The 25,857-nt window shown below is 43.0% G+C and overlaps 1 protein-coding gene and 1 pseudogene across 1 annotated transcript in view; one reads left to right on the top strand and one right to left on the bottom strand.

Annotated features, from left to right (window-relative positions):
* Window positions 1-25,857, bottom strand: part of LOC126470747 (homeobox protein GBX-2-like) — a 466,454-nt gene that overhangs the window by 364,514 nt on the left and 76,083 nt on the right. The window lies entirely within an intron of this gene.
* Window positions 25,681-25,798, top strand: LOC126472098 (5S ribosomal RNA; annotated as a pseudogene).

The following is a 25,857-nucleotide window of genomic DNA, read 5'->3' as shown; positions in this document are numbered from 1 at the left end:
CTGAGGAGCTACTTGCTTGAGAACTAGCGGCTCCGGTTTCGTAAACTGACACACGGCCGGGGGAGCGGTGTGCTGACCCCATGCCCCTCCATATTCGCATCCAGTGACGCCTGTCGATGAGGATGACACGGCGGCCGGCCGGTTCCGTTGGGCCTTTCAAGGCCTGTTCGGACGGAGTTTAGTTTAGTTTAATTCGTCCGAATGACGGTATATATGAACATGAATATCGACCTGGTGTAACAAGAAACACGATTCATCCATCCAGATGATGCAATCGTAATTGATGGTGTCACTGTAACAACACTGGAACACAAAGCGTTCGTCTGCTGCTGGTCCCTACGTTCAATAATGTTCGCTGAACGGTGTTCTGCGAAACATTTTCACTTGCACCAGTACTGTACTCTGTCGTCAGATCTGTGACAGATCGTCGAATAACCTGCTTTACTGTGTGGGGTAGCCTCCGACCTCCCAAACAGCCGACCAGCTTCGCCATTTCCACGATGTTCGTTCCCAGGCACCGGCACACACTAATTTTCCCTTTGGCAAAATCGCTTAACGAGTGGATTTTCCCATTTCGGTGGAAGATGGAGGTGCTTTGTCACTAGATGATTCCCCATTCATCTCCACTCTGTTTTCATACATTCCTAGTTGTGTCCCGTGCCTACAACACCACCACTGGCATTCAATTTCGTTGTGGGCAGTGGTCATAACGTTTTGTTCTTCGATGTATATTTCACAAATCGGCAAGTAATTTGTTGTTTAAGTAACATTTGTAACATTTTATGTACTGATAAACTGATGTGACTTCGATTAGAAACCTCTTGGAAAGAGGTGTTCGGTAATTTAACGATTGTCATGGATTGGAGTGAAATTTTCGCCAAGGCAGACGAGGCAGAAACACGCTCTCTCCCATCCTGTGATAAAATGATCACTCCAGAACTGGGTTCGTTAGAATGCCATAAACGATGCGTTGTTTGTGCTCCTGTGAGAGCGAAAACAGGTTGAAAGTTGTTAATAGGTAAGTCCTCATAGATAATTTCAATGCCGGCCGCGGTGGCCGTGCGGTTATGGCGCTCCAGTCCGGAGCCGCGCTGCTGCTGCGGTCGCAGGTTCGAATCCTGCCTCGGGCATGGGTGTGTGTGATGTCCTTAGGTTAGTTAGGTTTAAGTAGTTCTAAGTTCTAGGGGACTGATGACCACAGCAGTTGAGTCCCATAGTGCTCAGAGCCATTTGAACCATTTTGATAATTTCAAAAATTCGATTTTTTTCCTCAAAATGTTCTCTGAGATGTCTACTTTATTGTAGTGTTCATTCCAATTTTGACACAAACTGCGTTGTCGAGCTACAAGGCGATTTGTGAAAAAATGTCCCCGAAAACCATTCGGAGCAGGAAAAAGTAGTCGACATGTAATTTCAACGACGGCTTCACAGGCATTATGGATAGTACTAAAGTGCTTGAACTTGAGATCGGACCAGCCTCTTACAACTTCAGCACAAAAGCAGAGAAAATGCCCCTCAAGCGAGCAGAACAGCGAATGAGAGATGGTTCAAATGGCTCTGAGCACTATGGGACTCAACTTCTGAGGTCATTAGTCCCCTAGAACTTAGAACTAGTTAAACCGAACTAACCTAAGGACAGCACACACATCCATGCCCGAGGCAGGATTCGAACCTGCTACGGTAGTGGTCGCGTGGTTCCAGACTGAAGCGCCTAGAACCGAATGAGAGAAGCTGCAGAAAAAGCCCTCAGGACCATCATGACCACGAAGATGGAGGAGGCCCTCCTTTTCGATCTGGAAGGATTGTAGTATAGTACAGGGGTCGCTGGCTAGAGGTGTGTATAACTTGACTTCAAAAAATGTAACTCGAAACTTAAAAAAGCGTTTTCCTCGAAACCATATGTTTCCAAATTGGCGGGAAACGTAACTTGAGAACGGTAGATACGAATCGGATCGAATCCTCTGTCAGCATATGTAGCCGTTTCGCGTTATCTTCAAAAGTCTATCCTCGGTGCACGTTTTTGTGTAAGAAGAAGATGGCATTTGTTTCAACCCATCATCATTTCGTCCATTTTGTCAGAAGATAATATTTTTCGATTATCCTATATATGCTGACAAAAATATATTGAAAGTTACTTCCATAAAATTACGTTGTTACAGATCGAACAGGACGGCTTCGGCAATTTCTGCCGATGGCCAACATTCTGGCTGAGATTCTCACAGGAGCTCGGACGTCCTGTGTGTATCTCAAAATACCGAGCACGGAGTACGGACAGGGATTCCGGACTGGTGGCGCTAAGGAGAAATGTGGGTCGGCCGAAAGACGTGCCGAGATAGTCTGCTGGGGGGGGGGGGGGGGGGTCGACGGGGGGGGGGGGGAAGCGCTGTGGTTAACGCAACTGCCTAATAAGCGGGAGAACATTGGTTCTAATCATAGTCCGGCACACATTTTCGCTCGCCACCGCTGATGGCGCACAAAGTCATGATGCAGCTGACATCAATACCTTCTTCCGTTTCCTTTCCTCACCTTCTCCTTCAATTTACATAATATGTACCACATCTGAGGATTCCGCGTGGTGTCTGTTCATTTCGCTAACTGCTATTGGGCTCCACGATGTTTCCTAAAGAACAAACACCACGCATTCATATACAGTTTACGTTATTACTAACAGAAAAATGGCTCTGAGCACTATGGGACTCAACTGCTGAGGTCATTAGTCCCCTAGAACTTAGAACTAGTTAAACCTAACTAACCTAAGGACATCACAAACATCCATGCCCGAGGCAGGATTCGAACCTGCGACCGTAGCGGTCTTGCGGTTCCAGACTGCAGCGCCTTTAACCGCACGGCCACTTCGGCCGGCTACTAACAGAATATCGGTTTGTTTCGTGTTCGTTTTGTGCTGCATCCTTTCAATAAAAATATTCTGAGAAACGAGAAACAGTCCGTTATCTTCAGCATTAATACACAGTCACTGTCAAATCTAATTCCTTTACCGAGCGAGGTGGCGCAGTGGTTAGCACACTGGACTCGCATTCGGGAGGACGACGGTTCAATCTCGCGTCCGGCCCTCCTGATTTAGATTTTCCGTGATTTCCCTAAATCTCTCCAGGCAAATGCCGGGATGGTTCCTCTGAAAGGGCACGGCCAACTTCCTTCCCCGTCCTTCCCTAATCCAGTGAGACCGATGGCCTCGATGTTTGGTCTCTTCCTCCAAACAATCCAATCTAATCTAATTCCTTTCACAGAAGTAACAGTATCGATGTATTGCTAATTTAATAGTAGCCGGCTGTGTTAATCAAGGATATGAAGGAAATTCCATAATTACCAATGTGCCCACTGTGCTGGGGTATATTAATGATATCAATGAAAGGTTCGATTCAGAACTCATAATGATCCAAGAAACGGTAGAACCTTTAGTAGTAAGCAAAAAGTTTGCGGTCTGAAAACTGAAATTGCTGACGAATGTGGAAATGAAATCTCGTATTTGAGAAATACAGGATGTGATTCTGAAAAGACACTTGGTAAATTTCAAACAGAAGTGATCCAAACACTTAGCAAAATTCAAGGCAAAATTTATGACCTTGAACAGAAAATTAGAAAGAAGCCTAGTTGTGTGACTGAATGTCTTATAATAAACTATTAGATGGTGAAGAACGCTTTTATCCTGCCAAAAGACGTACTAACTGGTGCCCATTGGTTTTCCTGAAACATTGCGAAAGGATTCCTCCTGAATATCTAAGAAATCAGAAAAGATTGACATATTTAGCAATGCATTAGCACGTGATGCTACATGATGGGGATTAAACCTAAATACAGATTACGGGGCATTTAATGATTTCAAACAAAAGTTTACCGAAGAATACCGGTCAGAGCAAAAACAAGATTGTTTGTGGCAAGAATTCGTAATGGTCACAAATTATGCCAATAGGGCCAAAACTCCCTGAAAGATTTCTGTGAATTCCGGTACAGAAAATTGACACTCTTAAGAAGTAGACAATCCGAATCCGACATTATTTGGGAGCTGTGGAGAAAGCTGCCAGAGAATTTGGAGAGATACGTATGAAGCAATCATAAAAGTTTTTCTGCATTTCTGGAAAGAGTTGAAGGTGAAGGAATACCACTGGCGAGGAAATCGTGATTGTCGTCGGAGTAACAACAGAGGTAGTCACGATGACAACGAAAAAATGACGATGATAGATATCGGGTGAATACGGTTCAAAGAGGAAGGGGTGGAGGTCGAGATACTCCAGCAGATCGCGTTAGAGGATTTGCAGCACGAGGTTATCACGACAGCGACATCGCGGAAAACTGAGGACCGCGTATATTGTGGGCCAAACTAAAGTGGACATATTTTCGTGGCCCCAATTGCGAGAAACAACACTGGCGTAGACGTAATGAATTTAGTACACGAGAGAGCAACTGGAAGCACCGCAAACAGCCACAAGCGAAACGACGGGTTGTTCAGGAATGAGTCACGGCAGGCAGGCAATGAAGGGAATAGCAGCCCGCGGCCATAGTGCCAGCCAGCAACGAATGCATCAGATCGATCAGCTGCCCGGACGGAAGTTATAGTTACGGCAGCAGAACAGAATGAAGACGTTATAATAGAATTCAATGAAAGTGCCTCGGATTCGTGGGCGAGGAAGAAAGCGCCCGCAACTAATTAATTAACGATAGAATTTACGAAAATGAGTAGTCAGGGATTACAAATTGGTGCGAGCAGATCGATGATTTGTACCAATGGCTAAAACAATGTGAGTAGAAGATTTCAAAAGGAATCAAGTGACCAGAAGGTTAGGTAGTAATGAAAAGAAAAAAAGGGACATCGAGAATAAGACATGTCTCGATAATAAGCAGAAAATTGAAATATTTAGAGCCACTGAAAGTTCGCAAGCAGCAGTTATTAGAGATGTGGTAGATAGTGAGGAAAAAGGTGCCGGTACTCGGGCTGCCAATAGCATTGAAATTAATAGTAGGGAAAGATAGATGGCTGCAGTCAGGAGAAGACGGGAGGAAGATAAAAGTCTCAGCGTTGCTAACGAAGCATTCCTGACTAACGAAACGCCAATGGAACCAACTCTTATCGTTGGACAAGAATAAGTACATTCGAACGAATGCTTACGAATTATTGAAGTTGAGGATGACTATACAAAATACGTAGTAAAGGCAGACGTAATTAGAGTTTATGAAGATGACACCTCAGACGAAGAACATGATGTGACAGAAACAGAATAACTAGCATTCGGAATAAAACGTGAACATGAGCATAAGTTCTGACAAAAGGTCAGGTAAAGAAATTATTAACTTTCTAAGAAAAGTCTTTCAGCTAGAAACGATCAGTGACCCAGAATAGTCAGATTCTGAAGATAGTTCAGAGGAAGAATATGTTGAAGCATCTGAAATAAATGAATGCATTATGAAATGTTGTGCACTACAAGATGAACTCACGTCAGAAGAACCCTGAAGTGAACACAGAACTACTGTATGATATTATATACTCTCAACAAATGCCAACACGAAAAAGGACCCCTGATATAAACCAAGTACATGTACACAACATCCCTTGAGATGGAGTTAGACATGCTTAAGACTTTCATGGAAAGACCAGGAAAATGAAATTATGCTGTGTACAGTAACACATACTGTTACCATAATCAGCGGGTGAGGAGCAGATTTATAACCAAATTTAAAGATATTTATAATGGCGAATTTGAAGTGCAAGGCGCTCCTCACACTGACACATACTATCTGGTGAACCTAAAATGAAAGAAACTAAGACGCTGCAGCCATGGACTGTGCGGCTGATCCCGGCGGAGGTTCAAGTCCTCCCTCGGGCATGGGTGTGTGTGTTTGTCCTTCGGATAATTTAGTTTAAGTAGTGTGTAAGCTTAGGGACTGATGACCTTAGCAGTTAAGTCCCATAAGATTTCACACACATTTGAACATTTTTGAAAGAAACTATTAGGTGCCCGTATTAGAGTGACCTGAAACCTTTTGTCCGCAGAACAGAAAAAAATTAGCGCTATCTGAAAATATGAAAAATATAACTGTATAAATGTTTATTCTTACAAAATGCGTTTTTTAACCAATTATTATACTGTTGTGAAAACCTACTGTTGTAATTTTGCTACTATATGTCTTTAAGTTTCAGATTCATGATGATGTAGCGGTGTATAGAATGAAATGGACAGCCCAGATAAGTGAAATGACACACTAAAAAACTGCATTGCAAAATGAGCTGCATCTTAATAAATTGGACTATCAACGCGTGGAATGTCAGCATAATTTCCAGCTACGTGAATAGAGTAGAAAAAGTGTTTCAAATAAACTGTCAAAAATATTTGTGGCCAGCCAAGTGTCTCTTTAATAAAAATAGATTTTTAAATAAAAGTGTTCGTGTTAACTGCCTAAAGTAATGATGGGGCACTAGAAAGGGTTATGCTTATTTTTAACAGTGTTGTGTTATTTTGCTGAACTGTATAAACAGTTCACACAGCAAATATCACCTATCTGGTGAAAGTACTAACTTTTCCTTTTTTTCTGCATACAAACTGAAAGACAAATCGTGAGTAATATCTTGGAGATCATAAAAAGTTGAAAAGTTCAATGTTACCTTTAAAACAAAGTGAAAGAACTGCTTAAAGTTCTATTAAAGAACTGTGTATACTGAATAAATTGTAAAAAATATTCATTTAAAAGTTTGTAACATATTTTCTCACTTGCATTTATATATTGTATGTTCAATTTTTGTTTTTGTTTTTTTGTAACAAGTACACTGTTTTTGTTCTGCTGATTTTTTTAAATTTCGAACTGGTTTCGGGTGATTAGGCCATCTGAGTGTTCGTTTAAATATGCGTCATTCCCATGTGGGTGTACCCATTGTTACCCAGTGGCGTATGTAACATAGTTTTTTAAGATGATGTATGTTATGCAGAATGTGACTAATGTTGTTATTATGGAAATCTGATGAAATGATGTTCTCTGTATTGTAGTTTATATAAAGTGTGTGCTGTTTTTATGATAAAATCATTTCATGTTGACAGCCGAGTCAAACCGTTGTCCTCCGGCAACGTTTCGGCACGTTTCTTACTTGCCATCTTCAGGCGAAGTGTCGGTATCACGTCTCGTCCGGGTCTATATAACCGCTGCACCACAGGCTTCTCTGCATCCTCGGTACCGGTCGGGCTAATCAGTGCGAGCGGAATTGGCTCATGGTGGAGGTGCGCTCTGGTCTTATTCTTCATAATGTTGTGTTCCACGCGGTGCTGAGTTGGAAGCCACTATCTCGGTTGACCAGGCTATCACTGACCCATATCTCCACTGCCTCTTTAATAATAGAGTCCCGGAAACCTTTCGCTGTATACAGTCTCGCATACACACACAGACCTGTACCTCAACGCCAACAGCTGCCATCGCCCAGCACAACAGAAATCCGTACTCACCACTCTTGTCCGCAGAGCTCATGTCATATGCGACAAGGAAATTTTATCTACTGAGATTCAGCACCTGAAGAAAACCTTCCAGAAGAATCGCTACACCGTAACGCAGATTAGATGTGCTCTCAAGATGAGTAATAATAAGAAGAAGAACCTTCAGGAAGAAGAGAACAACAAAGGTCTGACGTTCCTCCCGTAAGCAGGGCCGCTCACGGCCAAAGATACTGCGGAAGAACAAGATAAAAACCATCTTCCGTCCTCCAGCAAAAATCAGTAATATGCTGGGCTCAATGAAGGATAACTTGGGACTAAGAACACTGCGTGTCTACAGCATTTCCTGTGAATGTGGAAAACAATATATTGGACAGACGCAGCGTTGCATCACACAACGCATCTCTGAACATGTGAGAAGCTTTCGCCTCTAACAAAAGGAAAAATCCGCGGTAGCAGAGCACAACCTCAGTGAACAACACACCTTTCAATTTGAAGAAACCAAGAGATTGTACACAGCGAAATATTTCTGGGGCTCTGTTATTAAAGAGGAGATAGGGGTCAGTGATAGTCTGGTCAACCGGGATAGTGGCTTCTAACTCAGCACAGCGTGGAACGCAGCATTTTCAAGAATAAGACGAGACCTCATCGATGAAAGCAGGTCGGTGGCGGCGGATGGAATAAACAGGCCGCACCGAGACGAGACGCCAGAACCCGGCGCCCACGGCTGCCCCCACCACGCGCCGCCCACCGATTCCGCTTGCGCCTGATTGGCCCGACCGGCGCCGAGGACGCAGAGAAACCTGTGGTCCAGCGGCTATGATGATCTAGACGAGACGTGAACATTCGCATGAGAGGCCACCGAACAACCCAAGAGGTCAAAGGAGGAACAGCAGCCATGCTGCTTACACTCCCTCATCACCGGACGCTCTGCCAGTCCGCTCATTTGTGCAGTGCAGTGAATCCGACACTTCGCCTGAAGATGGCAAGTAAGAAACTTGCTGAAACGTTGCCGGAGGACAACGCATTGACTCGACTGTCAACCCGAGAAGATCTTATCATCAAGATTCGCCGACAAAGCCTGCATTCTCATATGTGTGCTGTTTTGATGTATTTGCAATTTTTTTCGCCCAACACTGTTTAAAGTGCTACAGATATTTCACGGATGTGTCCTTAACAGGCAACATCACTGAATTTGGGTCATGTGTAACACCAATATCGATATTATCTATACTTACCTGTATTCATTCTCTGCTTATTATTTTATGAAAAAAATGGTTCAAATGGCTCTGAGCACTATGGGACTTAACATCTGAAGTCATCCGTCCCCTAGAACTTAGAACTACGTAAACCTAACTAACCTAAGGACATCACACACATCCATGCCCGAGGCAGGATTCGAACCTGCGACCGTAGCAGTCGCGCGGTTCCGGACTGCGCGCCTAGAACCACTAGACCACCGCGGCCGGCTTATTTTATGAAACTTCTGTACAATCATGCTCTTTGGTGTAACATCTCTATAAATGTCTTATCCGTTAGTTATGCCCATTTATGTCAGTATACACTTGGGTGACAAAAGTCATGGGATACATGCAAATATCGTGTCGCACCTCTTTCGGCTCGGCGTAGTGTAGCAACTCCTCGACGTGGCATGGACTCAGAAAGTCTTTGGAAGTCCTCTTCAGAAATATGGACCCATGCTGCCTCCATAGCCGTCCATAACTGCCAAAGTGTTGCCGTTGAAGGATTTCGTGCACGAACTGACCTCTCGCTTACGTCCTATATAGCCGGCCGAAGTGGCCGTGCGGTTAAAGGCGCTGCAGTCTGGAACCGCAAGACCGCTACGGTCGTAGGTTCGAATCCTGCCTCGGGCATGGATGTTTGTGATGTCCTTAGGTTAGTTAGGTTTAACTAGTTCTAAGTTCTAGGGGACTAATGACCTCAGCAGTTGAGTCCCATAGTGCTCAGAACCATTTTTTTACGTCCTATATACACTCCTGGAAATAGAAAAAAGAACACATTGACATCGGTGTGTCAGACCCACCATACTTGCTCCGGACACTGCGAGAGGGCTGTACAAGCAATGATCACACGCACGGCACAGCGGACACACCAGGAACCGCGGTGTTGGCCGTCGAATGGCGCTAGCTGCGCAGCATTTGTGCACCGCCGCCGTCAGTGTCAGCCAGTTTGCCGTGGCATACGGAGCTCCATCGCAGTCTTTAACACTGGTAGCATGCCGCGACAGCGTGGACGTGAACCGTATGTGCAGTTGACGGACTTTGAGCGAGGGCGTATAGTGGGCATGCGGGAGGCCGGGTGGACGTACCGCCGAATTGCTCAACACGTGGGGCGTGAGGTCTCCACAGTAGATCGATGTTGTCGCCAGTGATCGGCGGAAGGTGCACGTGCCCATCGACCTGGTACCGGACCGCAGCGACGCACGGATGCACGCCAAGACCGTAGGATCCTACGTAGTGCCGTATGGGACCGCACCGTCACTTCCCAGCAAATTAGGGACACTGTTGCTCCTGGGGTATCGGCGAGGACCATTTGCAACCGTCTCCATGAAGCTGGGCTACGGTCCCGCACACCGTTAGGCCGTCTTCCGCTCACGCCCCAACATCGTGCAGCCTGCCTCCAGTGGTGTCGCGATAGGCGTGAATGGAGGGACGAATGGAGACGTGTCGTCTTCAGCGATGAGAGTCGCTTCTGCCTTGGTGCCAATGATGGTCGTATGCGTGTTTGGCGCCGTGCAGGTGAGCGCCACAATCAGGACTGCATACGACCGAGGCACACAGGGCCAACACCCGGCATCATGGTGTGGGGAGCGATCTCCTACACTGGCCGTACACCACTGGTGATCGTCGAGGGGACACTGAATAGTGCACGGTACATCCAAACCGTCATCGAACCCATCGTTCTACCATTCCTAGACCGGCAAGGGAACTTGCTGTTCCAACAGGACAATGCACGTCCGCATGTATCCCGTGCCACCCAACGTGCTCTAGAAGGTGTAAGCCAACTACCCTGGCCAGCAAGATCTCCGGATCTGTCCCCCATTGAGCATGTTTGGGACTGGATGAAGCGTCGTCTCACGCGGTCTGCACGTCCAGCACGAACGCTGGTCCAACTGAGGCGCCAGGTGGAAATGGCATGGCAAGCCGTTCCACAGGACTACATCCAGCATCTCTACGATCGTCTCCATGGGAGAATAGCAGGTTGCATTGCTGCGAAAGGTGGATACACACTGTACTAGTGCCGACATTGTGCATGCTCTGTTGCCTGTGTCTATGTGCCTGTGGTTCTGTCAGTGTGATCATGTGATGTATCTGACCCCAGGAATGTGTCAATAAAGTTTCCCCTTCCTGGGACAATGAATTCACGGTGTTCTTATTTCAATTTCCAGGAGTGTATGTTCGATGGGTAGTCAAATCATTCCCTTGAATTGTCAAGAATGTTATTCATACCAGCTGCTAACAACTGTAGCATGGTGACATGGCGCATTGTCACCCTTCGTTGTTTGGGAACATGAAGTTCATGAATGGCTGCAGATGGTCTCCAGGTTGCCGAACGTAAGCATTTTCAGCCAAAGTTCGGTTCAGTTGGAAAAATTGGAAATTTGTGGGAATTACTATGGGACCAAACTGCTGTGGTCATCGGTCCCTATTCTTACGCACCACTTAATCTAACTGACTTACACTAAGGACAACACACACACCCATGACCAAGGGGGGACTGGAACCTTCGACGGGGGGAGCCGCGCGAACCGTGGCAAGGCGCCCTAAACTGCACGGCAGGTTCAGTTGGATCAGAGGACCCAGTCCATTCCATTTAAACACAGCCTACACCATTATGGAGCCACCACTAGCTTGTACTGTGCCTTGTTGACAACTTTGGTCTATGGCTTCGTGGGGTTTGCGCCACACTCGAACCTTACCATCAGCACTTATCAAACGAAATGGGGACTCATCAAGCTAGATCACGATTTTCCAGTCATCTAAGGTCTATCCGAGGGGCGCTGCCTGCGATGTTGTGCTGTTAGCAAAGAACTAACGTCGGTAGTCTGCCGCCATAGTCAATTAACGCCAAATTTCGCCACTCTGTCCTAGCGGATATGTTTGTTGACGTCCCACTTTGATTTCTGCTGTTATTGCACGCAGTGCTGCTTGATTGTTAGCACAGACAACTCTACGCAAACGCTGCTGCTCTCGGTTGTTAAGCAAAGGCCGTCGGCCACTGCGTTGTCCGTGGTTAAGAGGTAACGCCTGAAATTTGGTGCTCTTGGCATACTCTTTCACTGTGAATCTTGGAATAATGAATTCCCTAACAATTTCCAAAATGGAATGAGTAATGCCTCTTACTCCAACTACCATTTCCCGTTCAAAGTCTGTTAATTCCTGTCGTGGGACCATAAACACGTCGGAAACCTATTCACAATAATTACCTGAGTACAAATGACAGCTCCGCCAAAGCACTGTCCTGTTATATATTTTGTACGCGATATTACCGCCATCTGTATATGTGTATATCGCTAAGCCATGACTTTTGTTACCTCAGTATAATTAATCTATGAATGTAATTTTAAAAGCAACGTTCTGTAAAAAATGAAAATGTTAAAACTTTACTTGTAATACTGATTCACGTATAGGAAACATACACTATGTGATCAAAAGTATCCGGACACCTGGCTGAAAATGACTTACAAGTTCGTGGCACCCTCCATCGGTAATGCTGGAGTTCAGTATGGTATCGGCCCACCCTTAGCCGGGATGAGAGCTTCCACTCTCGCAGGCATACGTTCAGTCAGGTACTGGAAGGTTTCTTGTGAAATCTCCGCCCATTGTTCACGGAGTGCTGCACTGAGGAGAGATATCGACGTCGGTCGGTGAGGTCTGGCACGAAGTCAGCGTACCAAAACATTACAAAGGTGTTCTATACGATTCAGGTCAGGACTCTGTACAGGCCAGTCCATTACAGGGATGTTATTGACGTGTAACGACTCCACCACAGACCGTGCATTATGAACAGGTGCTCGATCGTGCTGAAAGATCGAATCGCCGTCCCCGAATTGCTCTTCAACAGTGGGAAGCAAGAATTTGCTTAAAACATCAATGTAGGCCTGTGCTGTGATAGTGCCACACAAAACAACTAGGGGTGCCAGCCCTCTCCATGAAAAACACGACCACACCATAACACCACTGCCTCCAAATTTTACTGTTGGCGCTACACACGCTGGCAGATGACGTTCACCGGGCATTCGGCATACCCACACCCTGCCATCGGATCGCCATATTGTGTATCGTGATTCGTCATTCCACACAACGTTTTTCCACTGTTCAATCGTCCATTGTTTACGCTCCTTACATCATGCGGGGCGTCGTTTGGCATTTACCAACGTGACGTGTGGCTTATGAGCAACCACTCGACCATGAAATCCAAGTTTTCTCACCTCCCGCCTAACAGTCATAGTACTTGCAGTGAATCCTGATGCAGTTTGGAATTCCTGTGTTTTGGTCTGGATAGCTGTCTGCCTATTACACATTACCAACCTCATCAACTGTCGGAGGTCTCTATCAGTCAACAGACGAAGTCGGCCTGTACGCTTTTGTGCTGTACGCGTCCCTTCACGTTTCCATTTCACTATCACATCGCAAACAGTGGACCTAGGGATGTTTATGAGTGTGTAAATCTCGCGTACAGAGGTATGACACAAGTGACACCCAATCACCTAATCACGTTCGAAATCCGTGAGTTCCGCGGAGCGCCCCATTCTGTTCTCTCACGATGTCTAATGACTACTGAGGTCGCTGATATGGAGCACCTGGCAGTAGGTGGCAGCACAATGCACCTACTATGAAAAACGTATGTTTTTGGGGGTATCCGGATACTTTTGATGACATAGTGTAGGTTTATACTAATTTGAAACATGAAGGAAAGTCCTTCTGCAACGAAATGTACTTGGCGACAATACAAAAGGTGGATTTGGCGGTCGAACTGCAAGGTTTCTTTGTGGCAAGAGTGTGTTGGCTAGTAGCATCCAAAGTGTTATCATCTTGTGTGCTGAATGAGGGAAGAAGAGCAGGAATATTATTTAATACAACCGCAGATCTGGAAGAATTTCGGCTCGTCATTCATGACATACATTGATTAGCGCTATACTACGAAAATCCGACTCTAAGAAGAGAATTTTCAGAGCAAGAGCCACGGCTATTTTTATTACCATTTTCAGTATCAATAGGAAATCATCACAGCCACCACCTTCGTCTCAAATAATCAGCTGAGTACTGTATAACTGCATGTGGTTTCTTATTCAAAAATTAGTTTGCGATCTTTAAATTAGTGTTGAGCAATCGTATTTTTTTCTTAGCCGTTTACTTGGGCAGGGTAGTATTCCAAGTGCTGCGATGTTTTTGAGTATCCCATTTTGTTGAACTGAAAAGTAATTGAATTCTACACTCCTGGAAATGGAAAAAAGAACACATTGACATCGGTGTGTCAGACCCACCATACTTGCTCCGGACACTGCGAGAGGGCTGTACAAGCAATGATCACACGCACGGCACAGCGGACACACCAGGAACCGCGGTGTTGGCCGTCGAATGGCGCTAGCTGCGCAGCATTTGTGCACCGCCGCCGTCAGTGTCAGCCAGTTTGCCGTGGCATACGGAGCTTTATCGCAGTCTTTAACACTGGTAGCATGCCGCGACAGCGTGGACGTGAACCGTATGTGCAGTTGACGGACTTTGAGCGAGGGCGTATAGTGGGCATGCGGGAGGCCGGGTGGACGTACCGCCGAATTGCTCAACACGTGGGGCGTGAGGTCTCCACAGTACATCGATGTTGTCGCCAGTGATCGGCGGAAGGTGCACGTGCCCATCGACCTGGGACCGGACCGCAGCGACGCACGGATGCACGCCAAGACCGTAGGATCCTACGCAGTGCCGTAGGGGACCGCACCGTCACTTCCCAGCAAATTAGGGACACTGTTGCTCCTGGGGTATCGGCGAGGACCATTCGCAACCGTCTCCATGAAGCTGGGCTACGGTCCCGCACACCGTTAGGCCGTCTTCCGCTCACGCCCCAACATCGTGCAGCCTGCCTCCAGTGGTGTCGCGACAGGCGTCAATGGAGGGACGAATGGAGACGTGTCGTCTTCAGCGATGAGAGTCGCTTCTGCCTTGGTGCCAATGATGGTCGTATGCGTGTTTGGCGCCGTGCAGGTGAGCGCCACAATCAGGACTGCATACGACCGAGGCACACAGGGCCAACACCCGGCATCATGATGTGGGGAGCGATCTCCTACACTGGCCGTACACCACTGGTGATCGTCGAGGGGACACTGAATAGTGCACGGTACATCCAAACCGTCATCGAACCCATCGTTCTACCATTCCTAGACCGGCAAGGGAACTTGCTGTTCCAACAGGACAATGCACGTCCGCATGTATCCCGTGCCACCCAACGTGCTCTAGAAGGTGTAAGTCAACTACCCTGGCCAGCAAGATCTCCGGATCTGTCCCCCATTGAGCATGTTTGGGACTAGATGAAGCGTCGTCTCACGCGGTCTGCACGTCCAGTACGAACGCTGGTCCAACTGAGGCGCCAGGTGGAAATGGCATGGCAAGCCGTTCCACAGGACTACATCCAGCATCTCTACGATCGTCTCCATGGGAGAATAGCAGCCTGCATTGCTGCGAAAGGTGGATATACACTGTACTAGTGCCGACATTGTGCATGCTCTGTTGCCTGTGTCTATGTGCCTGTGGTTCTGTCAGTGTGATCATGTGATGTATCTGACCCCAGGAATGTGTCAATAAAGTTTCCCCTTCCTGGGACAATGAATTCACGGTGTTCTTATTTCAATTTCCAGGAGTGTATAACAAGATTTAATAACTTTCCTGTAGCATTAGGTTGCTTTACCATTCAGTGAGTCTTGTTTCTGAAGTACTCCACTGTTCTTTTCATAAAACGACAATTAAAGTTTCACCAAAATACAAGTGCAAATAAATAATCTAAAGTGTTTAGCTTAGTTATCATTCTTATTGAATATCAGTTCAGTATTGAAGCTTCCTGTAGAAAGCTGTGATAAGTCAGAATATTTACTGGCTGGTAAGGAATAATTAATGTACAGGTTTTTAATAATATATTTATTTCGAGTGTTTGCAATTAACAGTGTTTTTCACACTGTGTTGTAACAAAACTAGTCTACCTTGATCTTAGTTAATAACAGAATAGTTTCTGGGCCCCCATGCTACCCAAGCCAGCTTTGCTTTCCGTATTACAATAACTGTACAAATGAAATTCAGCTATCCATTTTAAAAGATCTGTGCGCCACAATAAGTAATGGGCTACTACTATTCAAAGTACTACTGATTCACGGACTATATGTTTATTTGTGCCTTATGTGGTACAAAGAAGTGAAAGTTCTGTAAGAGAACAGCTTGTACTGTCGTGAAATAGACGAGAGAATGTCACAGATATGATAAACGGGTTGCGATGGCAATCATTAAAATAAAGGCGTTTTTCGTTGCGCGGACCGGCCGGAGTGGCCGAGCGGTTCTAGGCGCTACAGTCTGGAACCGCGCTACCGCTACGGTCGCAGGTTCGAATCCTGCCTCGGGCATGGCTGTCTGTGATGTCCTTAGTTTAGTTAGGTTTAAGTAGTTCTAAGTTCTAGGGTACTGATGACCTCAGAAGTTAAGTCCCATAGTGCTCAGAGCCATTTGAACCATTTTTTCGTTGCGCGAAATCTTTTAAGGAAATTTCAGTCACCTAATTTCTCCTCTGAATGTGAAAATAATTTATTGTCAGCAACCTGTATAGAACGAAGTGATTATCATAATAAAATAAGAGAAATCAGAGGTCACACAGAAAGATTTCAGTGTCATTTTTGTCAAGCGCTGCTAGAGAGTGGAACCGCATTGAAGTAGTCTGAAAGTGGTTCGGAAAACCCTCTGTCAGGCATACCAGTGTGAACTGCAGATGTAGAAGTAGATGAATCTGAACAGATAATATGACTACCTAAAAACTATTTCCATGTCAGTAATTTCAATAATTAAACTGATAAAAGATACTTGTGTCCGAGTTAGTAGTGCTCCTCAGTCTGTGTTCAAGTGCCTATAATGGTCATTCTGTTCCCTGCTGTAATGTACAGATAGTGTTATTGAGAGCCAGTTGTTACCAAAACATTTAATACTATTTCTGTGTTATTCATGTCAAACCATTGGTATGTTGCTTGCGAAAGTATGCTACTGTCTCGCAAAAACAGAATTTCAAGAGCAAGTAAAGTAAATACAAACAATTAACTTTCTTTATGTACAGTGCTAGTACTTGGTATGCTACTGTCTCGTAAAAACAGAATTTCAAGAGCAAGTAAAGTAAATACAAATAGTTAACTTTCTTTATGAACAGTGCTAGTACTTGGTACAACTTTGCCTCATTACACTGGGTACCGGTTTCTTTTACGTGACTACAGTTTACTTCATTGTTAATAGAACCTCGTTTCGATTTCCGTTTGTTATGCTGCTGCTTCCTTTCAAAATAAATCTTTTGAGAAACGAAAAATAGACCGATACCCTAACCATTATTACACAGTCACGGTGAAATCTAATTTCTATCACAGGAGTGAATTATTGGTGTATTTCTAATTTAGTAGTAGCCTGTAGTGTTATAGATTCTGTTTAACCTCTATAAATGCAACAGGGAATAAGTGCTGCAGAGTTTCAACGTTTCGCTTCTTCCTTAGAAGATGGTACATTTCTCCTTATTTGGATACGGAATCACGAACTTCCGCAAAAGATACCAGTCACTCTTTTGTTCAAAACGGAGAAGTCTCAAGTTCTAAATTCCGCAATTTCTCTGAATCTACTTATCGGGTTTTGGAGAGTGAAATGCTGTCGAATATATGTTTCAGAAACACGATGCTAGCAACGATTACAGTTTAAAATGAAAAAGAAAAAGTTTTAACAGGTATCTCAATAATTAACATCGCTATGGTAAGAGGTTATAAGCCGTCTAGTGATGACTTCGTTACATTTCAACTGTGTGAAAACTGAATTACGATAGCTTAAACGGTGCCGGAGACATCTGAAGTTGACAGATCAGGCGACATCCTCTTTTCTTTTTTCTTTTTTTTTCTGGTGAAATAAGTCAGACGAGACGCAGTGTTGAGCTTTCATGACCGCCAGTGCGCCGCTCAACGGACCTTGTTTCTGGTTGATGCGTAATGACGTTGTTTTGTAAGCCTGACAAAAAAGAAACGCGGAGCTGTGGCTAGGACACGAAAAAAGTCGGCGCACGCCACCAGCAGATGAGGGGATGGCAAGACACGGGAACGTGTAAGGCTGAACTGCTGCGGGCAAGGCGAAAAACGCGTTTGGCAGCTCTGTCTAGTGCAACAGTCACTCACCACATTTTATAAGCGGTAAATACTAGACCAGCACCGGTCGGAGTCAGATAATGACTGTGATTCATAATATTTTATTAAAATAAGATTTTATGAAATTGACGGTATAGGTAAAATGAGTCATAATTTTTCCTCTTTGGTGCCCGCAGTGCAAAATATGTCTTCTAATGACGGTTAAATGGTTTTTATTTCATAAATCACTCACGATAAGCCCATTTCGACATACTGCCACCATCAGGTGCTCTGTAAACACATAAGCAAGCGATGGTCTTAATATAATGGTCCGTAACTATGATCAGGAAAGTTATAACACATCGTTAGGTGTTTTTACCTTAATGTAATGTCATTGCTGCCATGTCCTGTCTTTTTTAGAATTATTACTTTCTCCTTAGATGTACACTAGAGTTGCGTAGCTGATTTCAGTTGGTTTCCCTGTACGCTAGTTTTCTTCACAGCTTGGGTGACAATGGATTAGCGATTTTACATGTTTACATAGTTACCATTATAAATACGTCATGTGTTTTTTTATTATTTTGGAGAGGCACGTCCTTTCGTCTACTAATCGCACGGTTTTGCGGTGCGGTCGCAAAACACAGACACTAAACTTATTTCAGTGAACAGAGACGTCAATGAACGAACGCACAGACCATAACTTTGCGAAAATAAAAAATTAAAATTTTCACTCGAGGGAAGACTTAATTAAACCAAGGACCTGTCGTTCCGCAGCTGATCACGCTAACCATGGGACCAAGGCGCTCCTGAGCTCGGTTTATCCATGATGATGCATATGTTACGCACGGACTACTCAGTTTGTATATTTTGCTTATTTTTTTCATAGTTCCACACAAATTCTTCCTGTTTTCTCGATTGATCTGTGTTCAGTGTTTCAAGGCCTATCCACTGTGCCAACTTATAACTAAATCTGAGGGGGGTGCGATGAGGAGGTTCCCTTGTTAGGAATAAGCTGATATTGTTAATAGAAATGACAGTAAAGAATATGTATATTGAGAGGCCAATGTCAAAATACCCAGACTAGTGAACAGGGGTCGACAAAAGGTTCGCAATCTCACACCACTTATTGCCAGAACCACCCGTTTCTGAGCCAAAAGTCTCCTTTTAGAATGGGAAGAGCTACCCCAGAATATAATACCATACGACATAAGTGAATGAAGATAAGCAAAGCAGACTAATGTTCGTGTTGAACGATCACTTACTTCAGATACCGTTCGAATAGTAGAAATGGTACCATTAAGTATCTGAACAAGTTCTTGAATGTGGGCTTGTCACGATAGTTTACTATCTACCTGGCCACCTAGAAATTGGAACTGTTCGCTGTCAGTAATCATATGCCCATTTTGTGAAATTAAAACGTCGAGTTCCCTTCAATTGTGTGTTAGAAACCTGTAAAAACTGTGTCTTACTGTGATTTAGCGTTAGTTCATTTTCTACAAGCCATGAACTTATGTCATGAACTGCACTATTTGAAACAGTCAATGTTGCCCACAACATCTTTTACTACAAAGCATAGAGAAATATTTTAGTTACCTATAAAACTTGAGGGCATATGATTTATATAAATAAGATACAGGAGTGGTACCAACACTGATCCGTGGGACACCGCCCATTTGACTGTACCGCACTCAGACCCCACATCACAGCCATTCTCAACACTGTGAATAATGACCTTTTGCTGTCTGTTGCTAAAGTAAGAGGTGAATCAATTGTGAGCTACTCCACGTATTCTGTAATGGTCCAACTTCTGGTTCAATATTTTGTCATCAACACAATCAAACGCCCTAGTTAAGTCAAAAAATATGGCTAGCCTTCGAAACCTTTCATTTAACCCATCCAGTACCTCACAGAGAAAAGAGAATATAGCATTTTCAGTTGTTAAACGACTTCTAAAGCCGAACTGTACATTTGATAACAAATCGTGTGATATAAAATGATCAATTATCTTTACACAAACAGCCTTTTCAATAACTTTATCAAACACTGATGGCATAGAAATAGTTCTAAAGTTGTCTACATTATCCCTTTCTCCCTTTTTATAAAACGGCTTTACTACTGAGTACTTTAATCGTTCAGGATACTGACTATTCCTAAAGCAAAAATTACAAATATGTCTAAATACAGGGCTAACATGTGCAGCACAGTGCTTTAACATTCTGCTAGGCACTCCATCATATCCATGAGAGTTCTTAGTCTTCCGTGATTTAATTATTGACTCAGTCTCCCCCTTGTCTGTACCACAGAGGAGTATTTCAGACATCAATCTACGAAAGGCATTTGCCAAGAGATTTATATGATTCCGTGTAGAAAATAAATAATGATTGTTAAATACTGTACATATATCAGATTTATCAGTAACAGAAATATTTTACTATGAACTGACATTATATCGTCGACCGTGTGCTGCTGACCAGACACGTCCTTCACAACTGACCATATATTTTTAATTTTATCCTGTGAACTAACTATTCCATTTGCGTACCACATAGTCTTTGCCTTCCTAATAACATTTTTATGCACCTTACAGTACTGTTTCTAATTGGCTACTGTAGCTTAATTGTGACTAGTTCTAACATTTTGGTATAATTCCTATTTTGTTCTAGATGATATCCTTATCCCACTAGTCAGCCACCCAGGCTGCCTTTTAGTGCTAGTACCCCTTTTCGAACGTTCTAATGGAAAGCAGCACCCAAAGAGCATGAGAAATGTGTTAAGGAAAGCGTTATATTTGTCATCTATGTTATCGGCACTATAAACATCCTACCACTCTTGCTGCATGACAAAGTTTAAAAACTCTCTATTGCCGTTGAATTAACTTTCCTACATAGTTTGTATTTATATGTGATATTTGTTGGAGTAGCAAAGCCTTTTAGTTTTAAAATTTGCGCATCATAGTCTGAAAGGCCATTCACCCTTTTTCTAACTGAATTCCCCTCTATTAATGAAGAATCAACAAAAATATTGTCTATGGCTGTGCTACTGCTCCCCTGCACCCTAGTTCAAAAAACCACAGTCTGCACCAAATCGTATCAGTTTAGGAGATCTACAAACATCCTTATTCTTGCACAATTATATACAAAGTTAATACTGAAGTCGCCACATACAACTAATTTCTGGTACCTCCTATAAAGTGAATCGAGGGCCCTCTCTAGCTTGAGCAGAAATACTCTGAAGTCAGAGTTAGAGGACCTATAAACAAAAAAAATTACATGTTTAGTTTCACCAAATTCAACTGCCCCTGCACAACATTCGAATATCTGTTCAGTGCAGTGCCGTGATACGTCTATGGACTCAAATGGAATGCTGCTTTTTACGTACATGGCCACTCCCCCACTCCGCAAGGAACTCCTTGACAAACAGCCAGCTAATCTGCATCCTGGTAAATGAAGTCTCTGAACAGTCAAATTATTTAATTGGTGCTTCGATATATCAATAACTTCACAGTCAACATCTATATGCAGTTCACTAACTCTAATACCTCTTATATTTTGATGAAATATGCTAATTCCTTCTCTACTTGGAAACATGACGTCCTCTGAAGGTGATTCCTTAGTTAGAGGGACTTCCTTTAAGCAGGTATACCTATCAGCTGACTTCAATCTAAAAAATGTGCAGCTCTAACTATATCTACTACAGGAATTTTTCCATGAGTGATCCCACCACCACCATTTCTTTATGCATATTGTGCCCAATTGTTTTTTATTGTAGTATAATTATGTTACTATTTTAGCATCAAATCGTTTTGCTAGGCTATATATTCTAAGAGTTTTATTTCCATCTGAATTGCTTCATCTTCTTGTGGCAAATTTATTAATCTGTGAAGTTGTTGTGTGGAAGAATGATAGTTTGTAGGTTTTTCGATGACATTAGTGTGCATTAATAATACAGTCTGTTGTGGTAGGGATCCTGTAAATTTCGAAGCAATGTTTGTTGTTAATATTCTTAATAGTTAGGTCGAGAAAGTTAATTGTTCTGCTAGTTTCGTGTTCTATGGTAAATTTCATTTTGGGGTGTAATTGATTCAGTGCTGTATGTATTCCGTCAATGTCGTTAACGGCATGTTCTATGAGCATTAAAGTGTCGTCTACACATCTGTAATAGTATATGAATTTTTGATTAGTTGCGTTGTTTGTTTCGAAGAACTTTGTTCCACGCTGTGAAGGAATATGTCAGCTATTGTTCCAACAATACAACATCCCATCGCGACTCCATCTTTTTTGTGTATGTAGTTTTTGGTCAACCTCGAAGTAATTTTGTTGAAAGACAAATTTTGATAGTTGTAAAATTTCTGTAGCGCATTGTATTGAGATTTTTCTGCATTTCAATAGGTTTTGCTCTATGATATCTATTGTTTCCTGGATTGGGATATTCGTGTATAGGTTAGTAACGTCGAAAATTACAGTTCTTGCATTTGGAGGTATTTTTATGTCTTTGATGTTTTTAGACAATGATCTAGGATTCCTTATTGCATGTTTTTTGTTGCATGTGCAAAATTGGTTAAGAAGGTTGTATAATTTCTTGCGTATGTAGTATGTGGGCCTATTAACATTGTCTACTAAATGGCGTGTAGGAACACATTGTGTATCTTAGTATGTTCACGGAGCTTTGGTTTTCTAAGGTTAATGGGTATACATGTCCTTTTTCATATTCTGTAAGCGTTGTATGACATACTTTTATGGTTTTCTTGGTTTGTGCTCAAATTTGTCCGTGGGGTTTCTATTTATTTATGTGATACCACTGCTATTAAATAAATCGTTAACCTTTTGTGTGTAGTCATTTTTGTTTATGATAACTAGATTATTACCTTTATCTGATTTAATTGCTAGGGCATTGTTCTTCGTTAATTTTTAATTAATTTGGCGTAATGTTTTGTTATCTGAAGATGCTGTAGCTTTTCCTGATTTTGAGCTCTCTTTCCGTTCCATTTTCTTTTTTGATAGTAATTTCATTCTCTTGTTTGATACGTATATTTGCTAAGTGTAGCGCTACTTTTGCAGATGCTATTAGTTGTTTTTGTAGAGTATTGTGGAATCTAGGATCGAGAGTATATTTTAATCTTTTATCCAGTAATGTTTGCTCTTGGTCATTGCAAGTAATTTCAGTCATTTGATGGTTTTTTTTTATGAAGAGTGAAAGGAGATATTACGTTATTAGTTTTGGAAATGGGGTATTGTTTTTCCATGAGGCGTTTGATTTTATTTTTGTATCTAGATCTGATCTGGATGCTGATGTTATGCACATAGATATTTATAAAGTGTGACATGGTATCAAAAATTAATGGGATAGTATTGATACTCAATTTTAGGTGAGCCACATACATATCTTGATTTAGGTGTTCCTTATAAGATAGTTTACGTTAATTGACATCAGCACTCAGATCAGATCTAGACACAAAAATAAAACCAAAAGCCGGTGGTTTTTTTTTTCTGATGCACAGAAGTATTTGGAATGGATAACGGGAAGTAACTGCCTCGAAATGATGTCTACTGTTATTTTACATAAAATTTCTATGAGCATTCGATATTCCAAAGATAACTACACACTTTTTCCAATATTTGTAAGGTCACACTCTTTATCAGACCCAGAAAAAATCAGTTTGTGTTCTTGACACGCGATATGTATTTTAATGAAAGTAGACGCATAGCGATTAGAGACAGTTTAATATCAGTAACTGCTTTAACTTTAATGCAGATACCATTAAGCACGGGCAGGAATGAGGAACATGAAGCAATACATATTAGTTTTCGTAAAACCGGCTTGTTTCAAAAAATTTCAACATAATGTCATAATGAAGAGTAATTTTCTCCAGGGTTCTAATTTCGCATTTATAGTGAGAATTCCAGATTTTTGATAATCTAATAATTTCACATCAGCACTCTGACGCCAGAAATTCCATCAAGACAGTACTTCTGGCATGCACTGAAACTGAAAAGTTATTACATAAAAACACATATGACGATTAGCTCCAGGAATTTGTGCCAGGGACAGTTCTACAAATTCCCAGTATCGTACTTAGACTTCATTATGTGACAGGGCAAACTGTGCTCTCCGCCTGAGTGCCGACACCGCTGTGTTTTCATCTGGGAACGAGAGAGACATAGCAAGAGGGAGGCGGGAGGGAGGGAGAAAGCAGCTACGCTTCGGTAGTGAAAGTGAAACATAGTTACACGATAATTCAGCAGATGTCCATGCAAGTAGATGTCACGTCGCTACAAGAACACAATCACGACCTACTGTTCGCCTCTGCTCTCTACATTTATTTAGCGATATGAGAGTAGTCAATTTCTATGGCAATGTCGCGGTATTCGTAAGTCGTCACTGAGAAATTCTCTTTCGCAGGTTCTGCGAGCGCTAATGGCGATACGTCGCTTTCAGTAGACTATGATCTTTAAATATTAATGTCTTTATTTTTTTAAATCTCTTAAAGTATAGCTGTACTCAACTTGAAGGTTGGTATGAACAGCGCAGTGGTTTACTAGGCATGGTCCTATTGGAGGTGGTATCCCATTGCCTTCCTTCGACATTCCAAAAGACTTTCGCAGCCAGTAATAGGGGAATCCATAATTTAACGTGGATTCCGAATGAAGGTAGAACTCGGTATTTTTAAACATCGCACGATGTGAAGAGAGTGGAAGGATAGGGAAAGAAATCGGCAGTGCCCTTTCAAAGGAACAATCGCGGCATTTTTCTGAAGCGATTTAGGGAAATCACGAAAAATGTAAATCACTGTGGCCGGGCGCGGGTTTGAACCGTCGTCCCCTCGAATACGAGTGCAGTGTGCTAACCACTGGGCTATCTCGTTCGGTTTTCTGGTTCCGGGAGACTTCCGCCGAGGACAGAAGAGCAAATGGTCTCCATGATACAGATCGTAAAATAGGTAGCATAGAAAATGCAAAATTTGTAAAAAGTTTATTATTGACAAATATACAGTCTCTAACAGCAGCAATAGTGCAGGTTACACATAGATGTCTCACGGTATCATTATGCTTTGTAAAATATGTAATAATAATGATAATAATAATAACAAGCGAATACTAATGCACCTTTTGCACTTTCTTGGGGCAGGCGCAGTTTTGGTACACGAATTTCGACTGAGTATAACGTGCTCCTTTTTGGCTGAAACGAATTTTTTAATTCAGTCGTAAATCTGGGGAAATAATCCATACATGACGTATTTTATTTGGTATACGTTTGTGCGATTCTGGATCAGTATCTATTAGAAAGTCTAGAAACATCGATACCTCATGACTACCTCTACCTACTGCACTTGCGAGTTGCGTTTCGCACGATCGACGATTTAAAAATCAACGTTGGTTTTCCCGGGGGTGGTTATTTTACTCCTTCCGGGTGTATGACATGTAGCCAGCGGAAAGTGCTCTGACTTCTTACTTTTTGAATATAAACTTCTTACTAAATTGAAACAGCGTATCAAACAATGAGAATGAAACTGTAACGTAATGATCTCTACAAAATAGTTATCGACAGGCGCTAATTGACGCCGTTCACAGCACCGACTGCTGCCTCGTTCTGAGAAGCTCGTGTCCACACAGAACACTAATTATGCATACCAAGGCAGCTAAAGAAGATGAATAAAGCATCCTGAGAAACAAGAGTGTTTGCAATGTTCCAGTTTGTGTGGAGTTGTTTTCTGTGCTGGATAGACTGGCAGATCAGTTCTTTCAAAGGAAACTCGTGATGTGCTTACCAGACAGATCTGTAGCCAAGTAGACGGACCAGCAGCAAGGGCTGCACTCGACTCTGGAGGGGTACCGGGGATTTCAGACGAACTGCAGCTTCGAATGTAATAACTGCTCGATCTATTTGTCTTTTGGCAATGGCCTTGCCACAGTGGATACACCGGTTCCCGTCAGATCACCGAAGTTAAGCGCTGTCGGGCGTGGCCGGCACTTGGATGGGTGACCACCCCGGCCGCCATGTGCTGTTGCCATTTTTCGGGGTGCACTCAGACTCGTGATGCCAACTGAGGAGCTACTCGACCGAATAGTA

The sequence above is a fragment of the Schistocerca serialis genome, chromosome 3, assembly GCF_023864345.2.
Source record: "Schistocerca serialis cubense isolate TAMUIC-IGC-003099 chromosome 3, iqSchSeri2.2, whole genome shotgun sequence".
NCBI classification, from domain to species: domain Eukaryota; kingdom Metazoa; phylum Arthropoda; class Insecta; order Orthoptera; family Acrididae; genus Schistocerca; species Schistocerca serialis.
The sequence above is the reverse complement of the archived record's forward strand: the minus strand, read 5'-3'. Positions and strand labels throughout refer to the sequence as shown.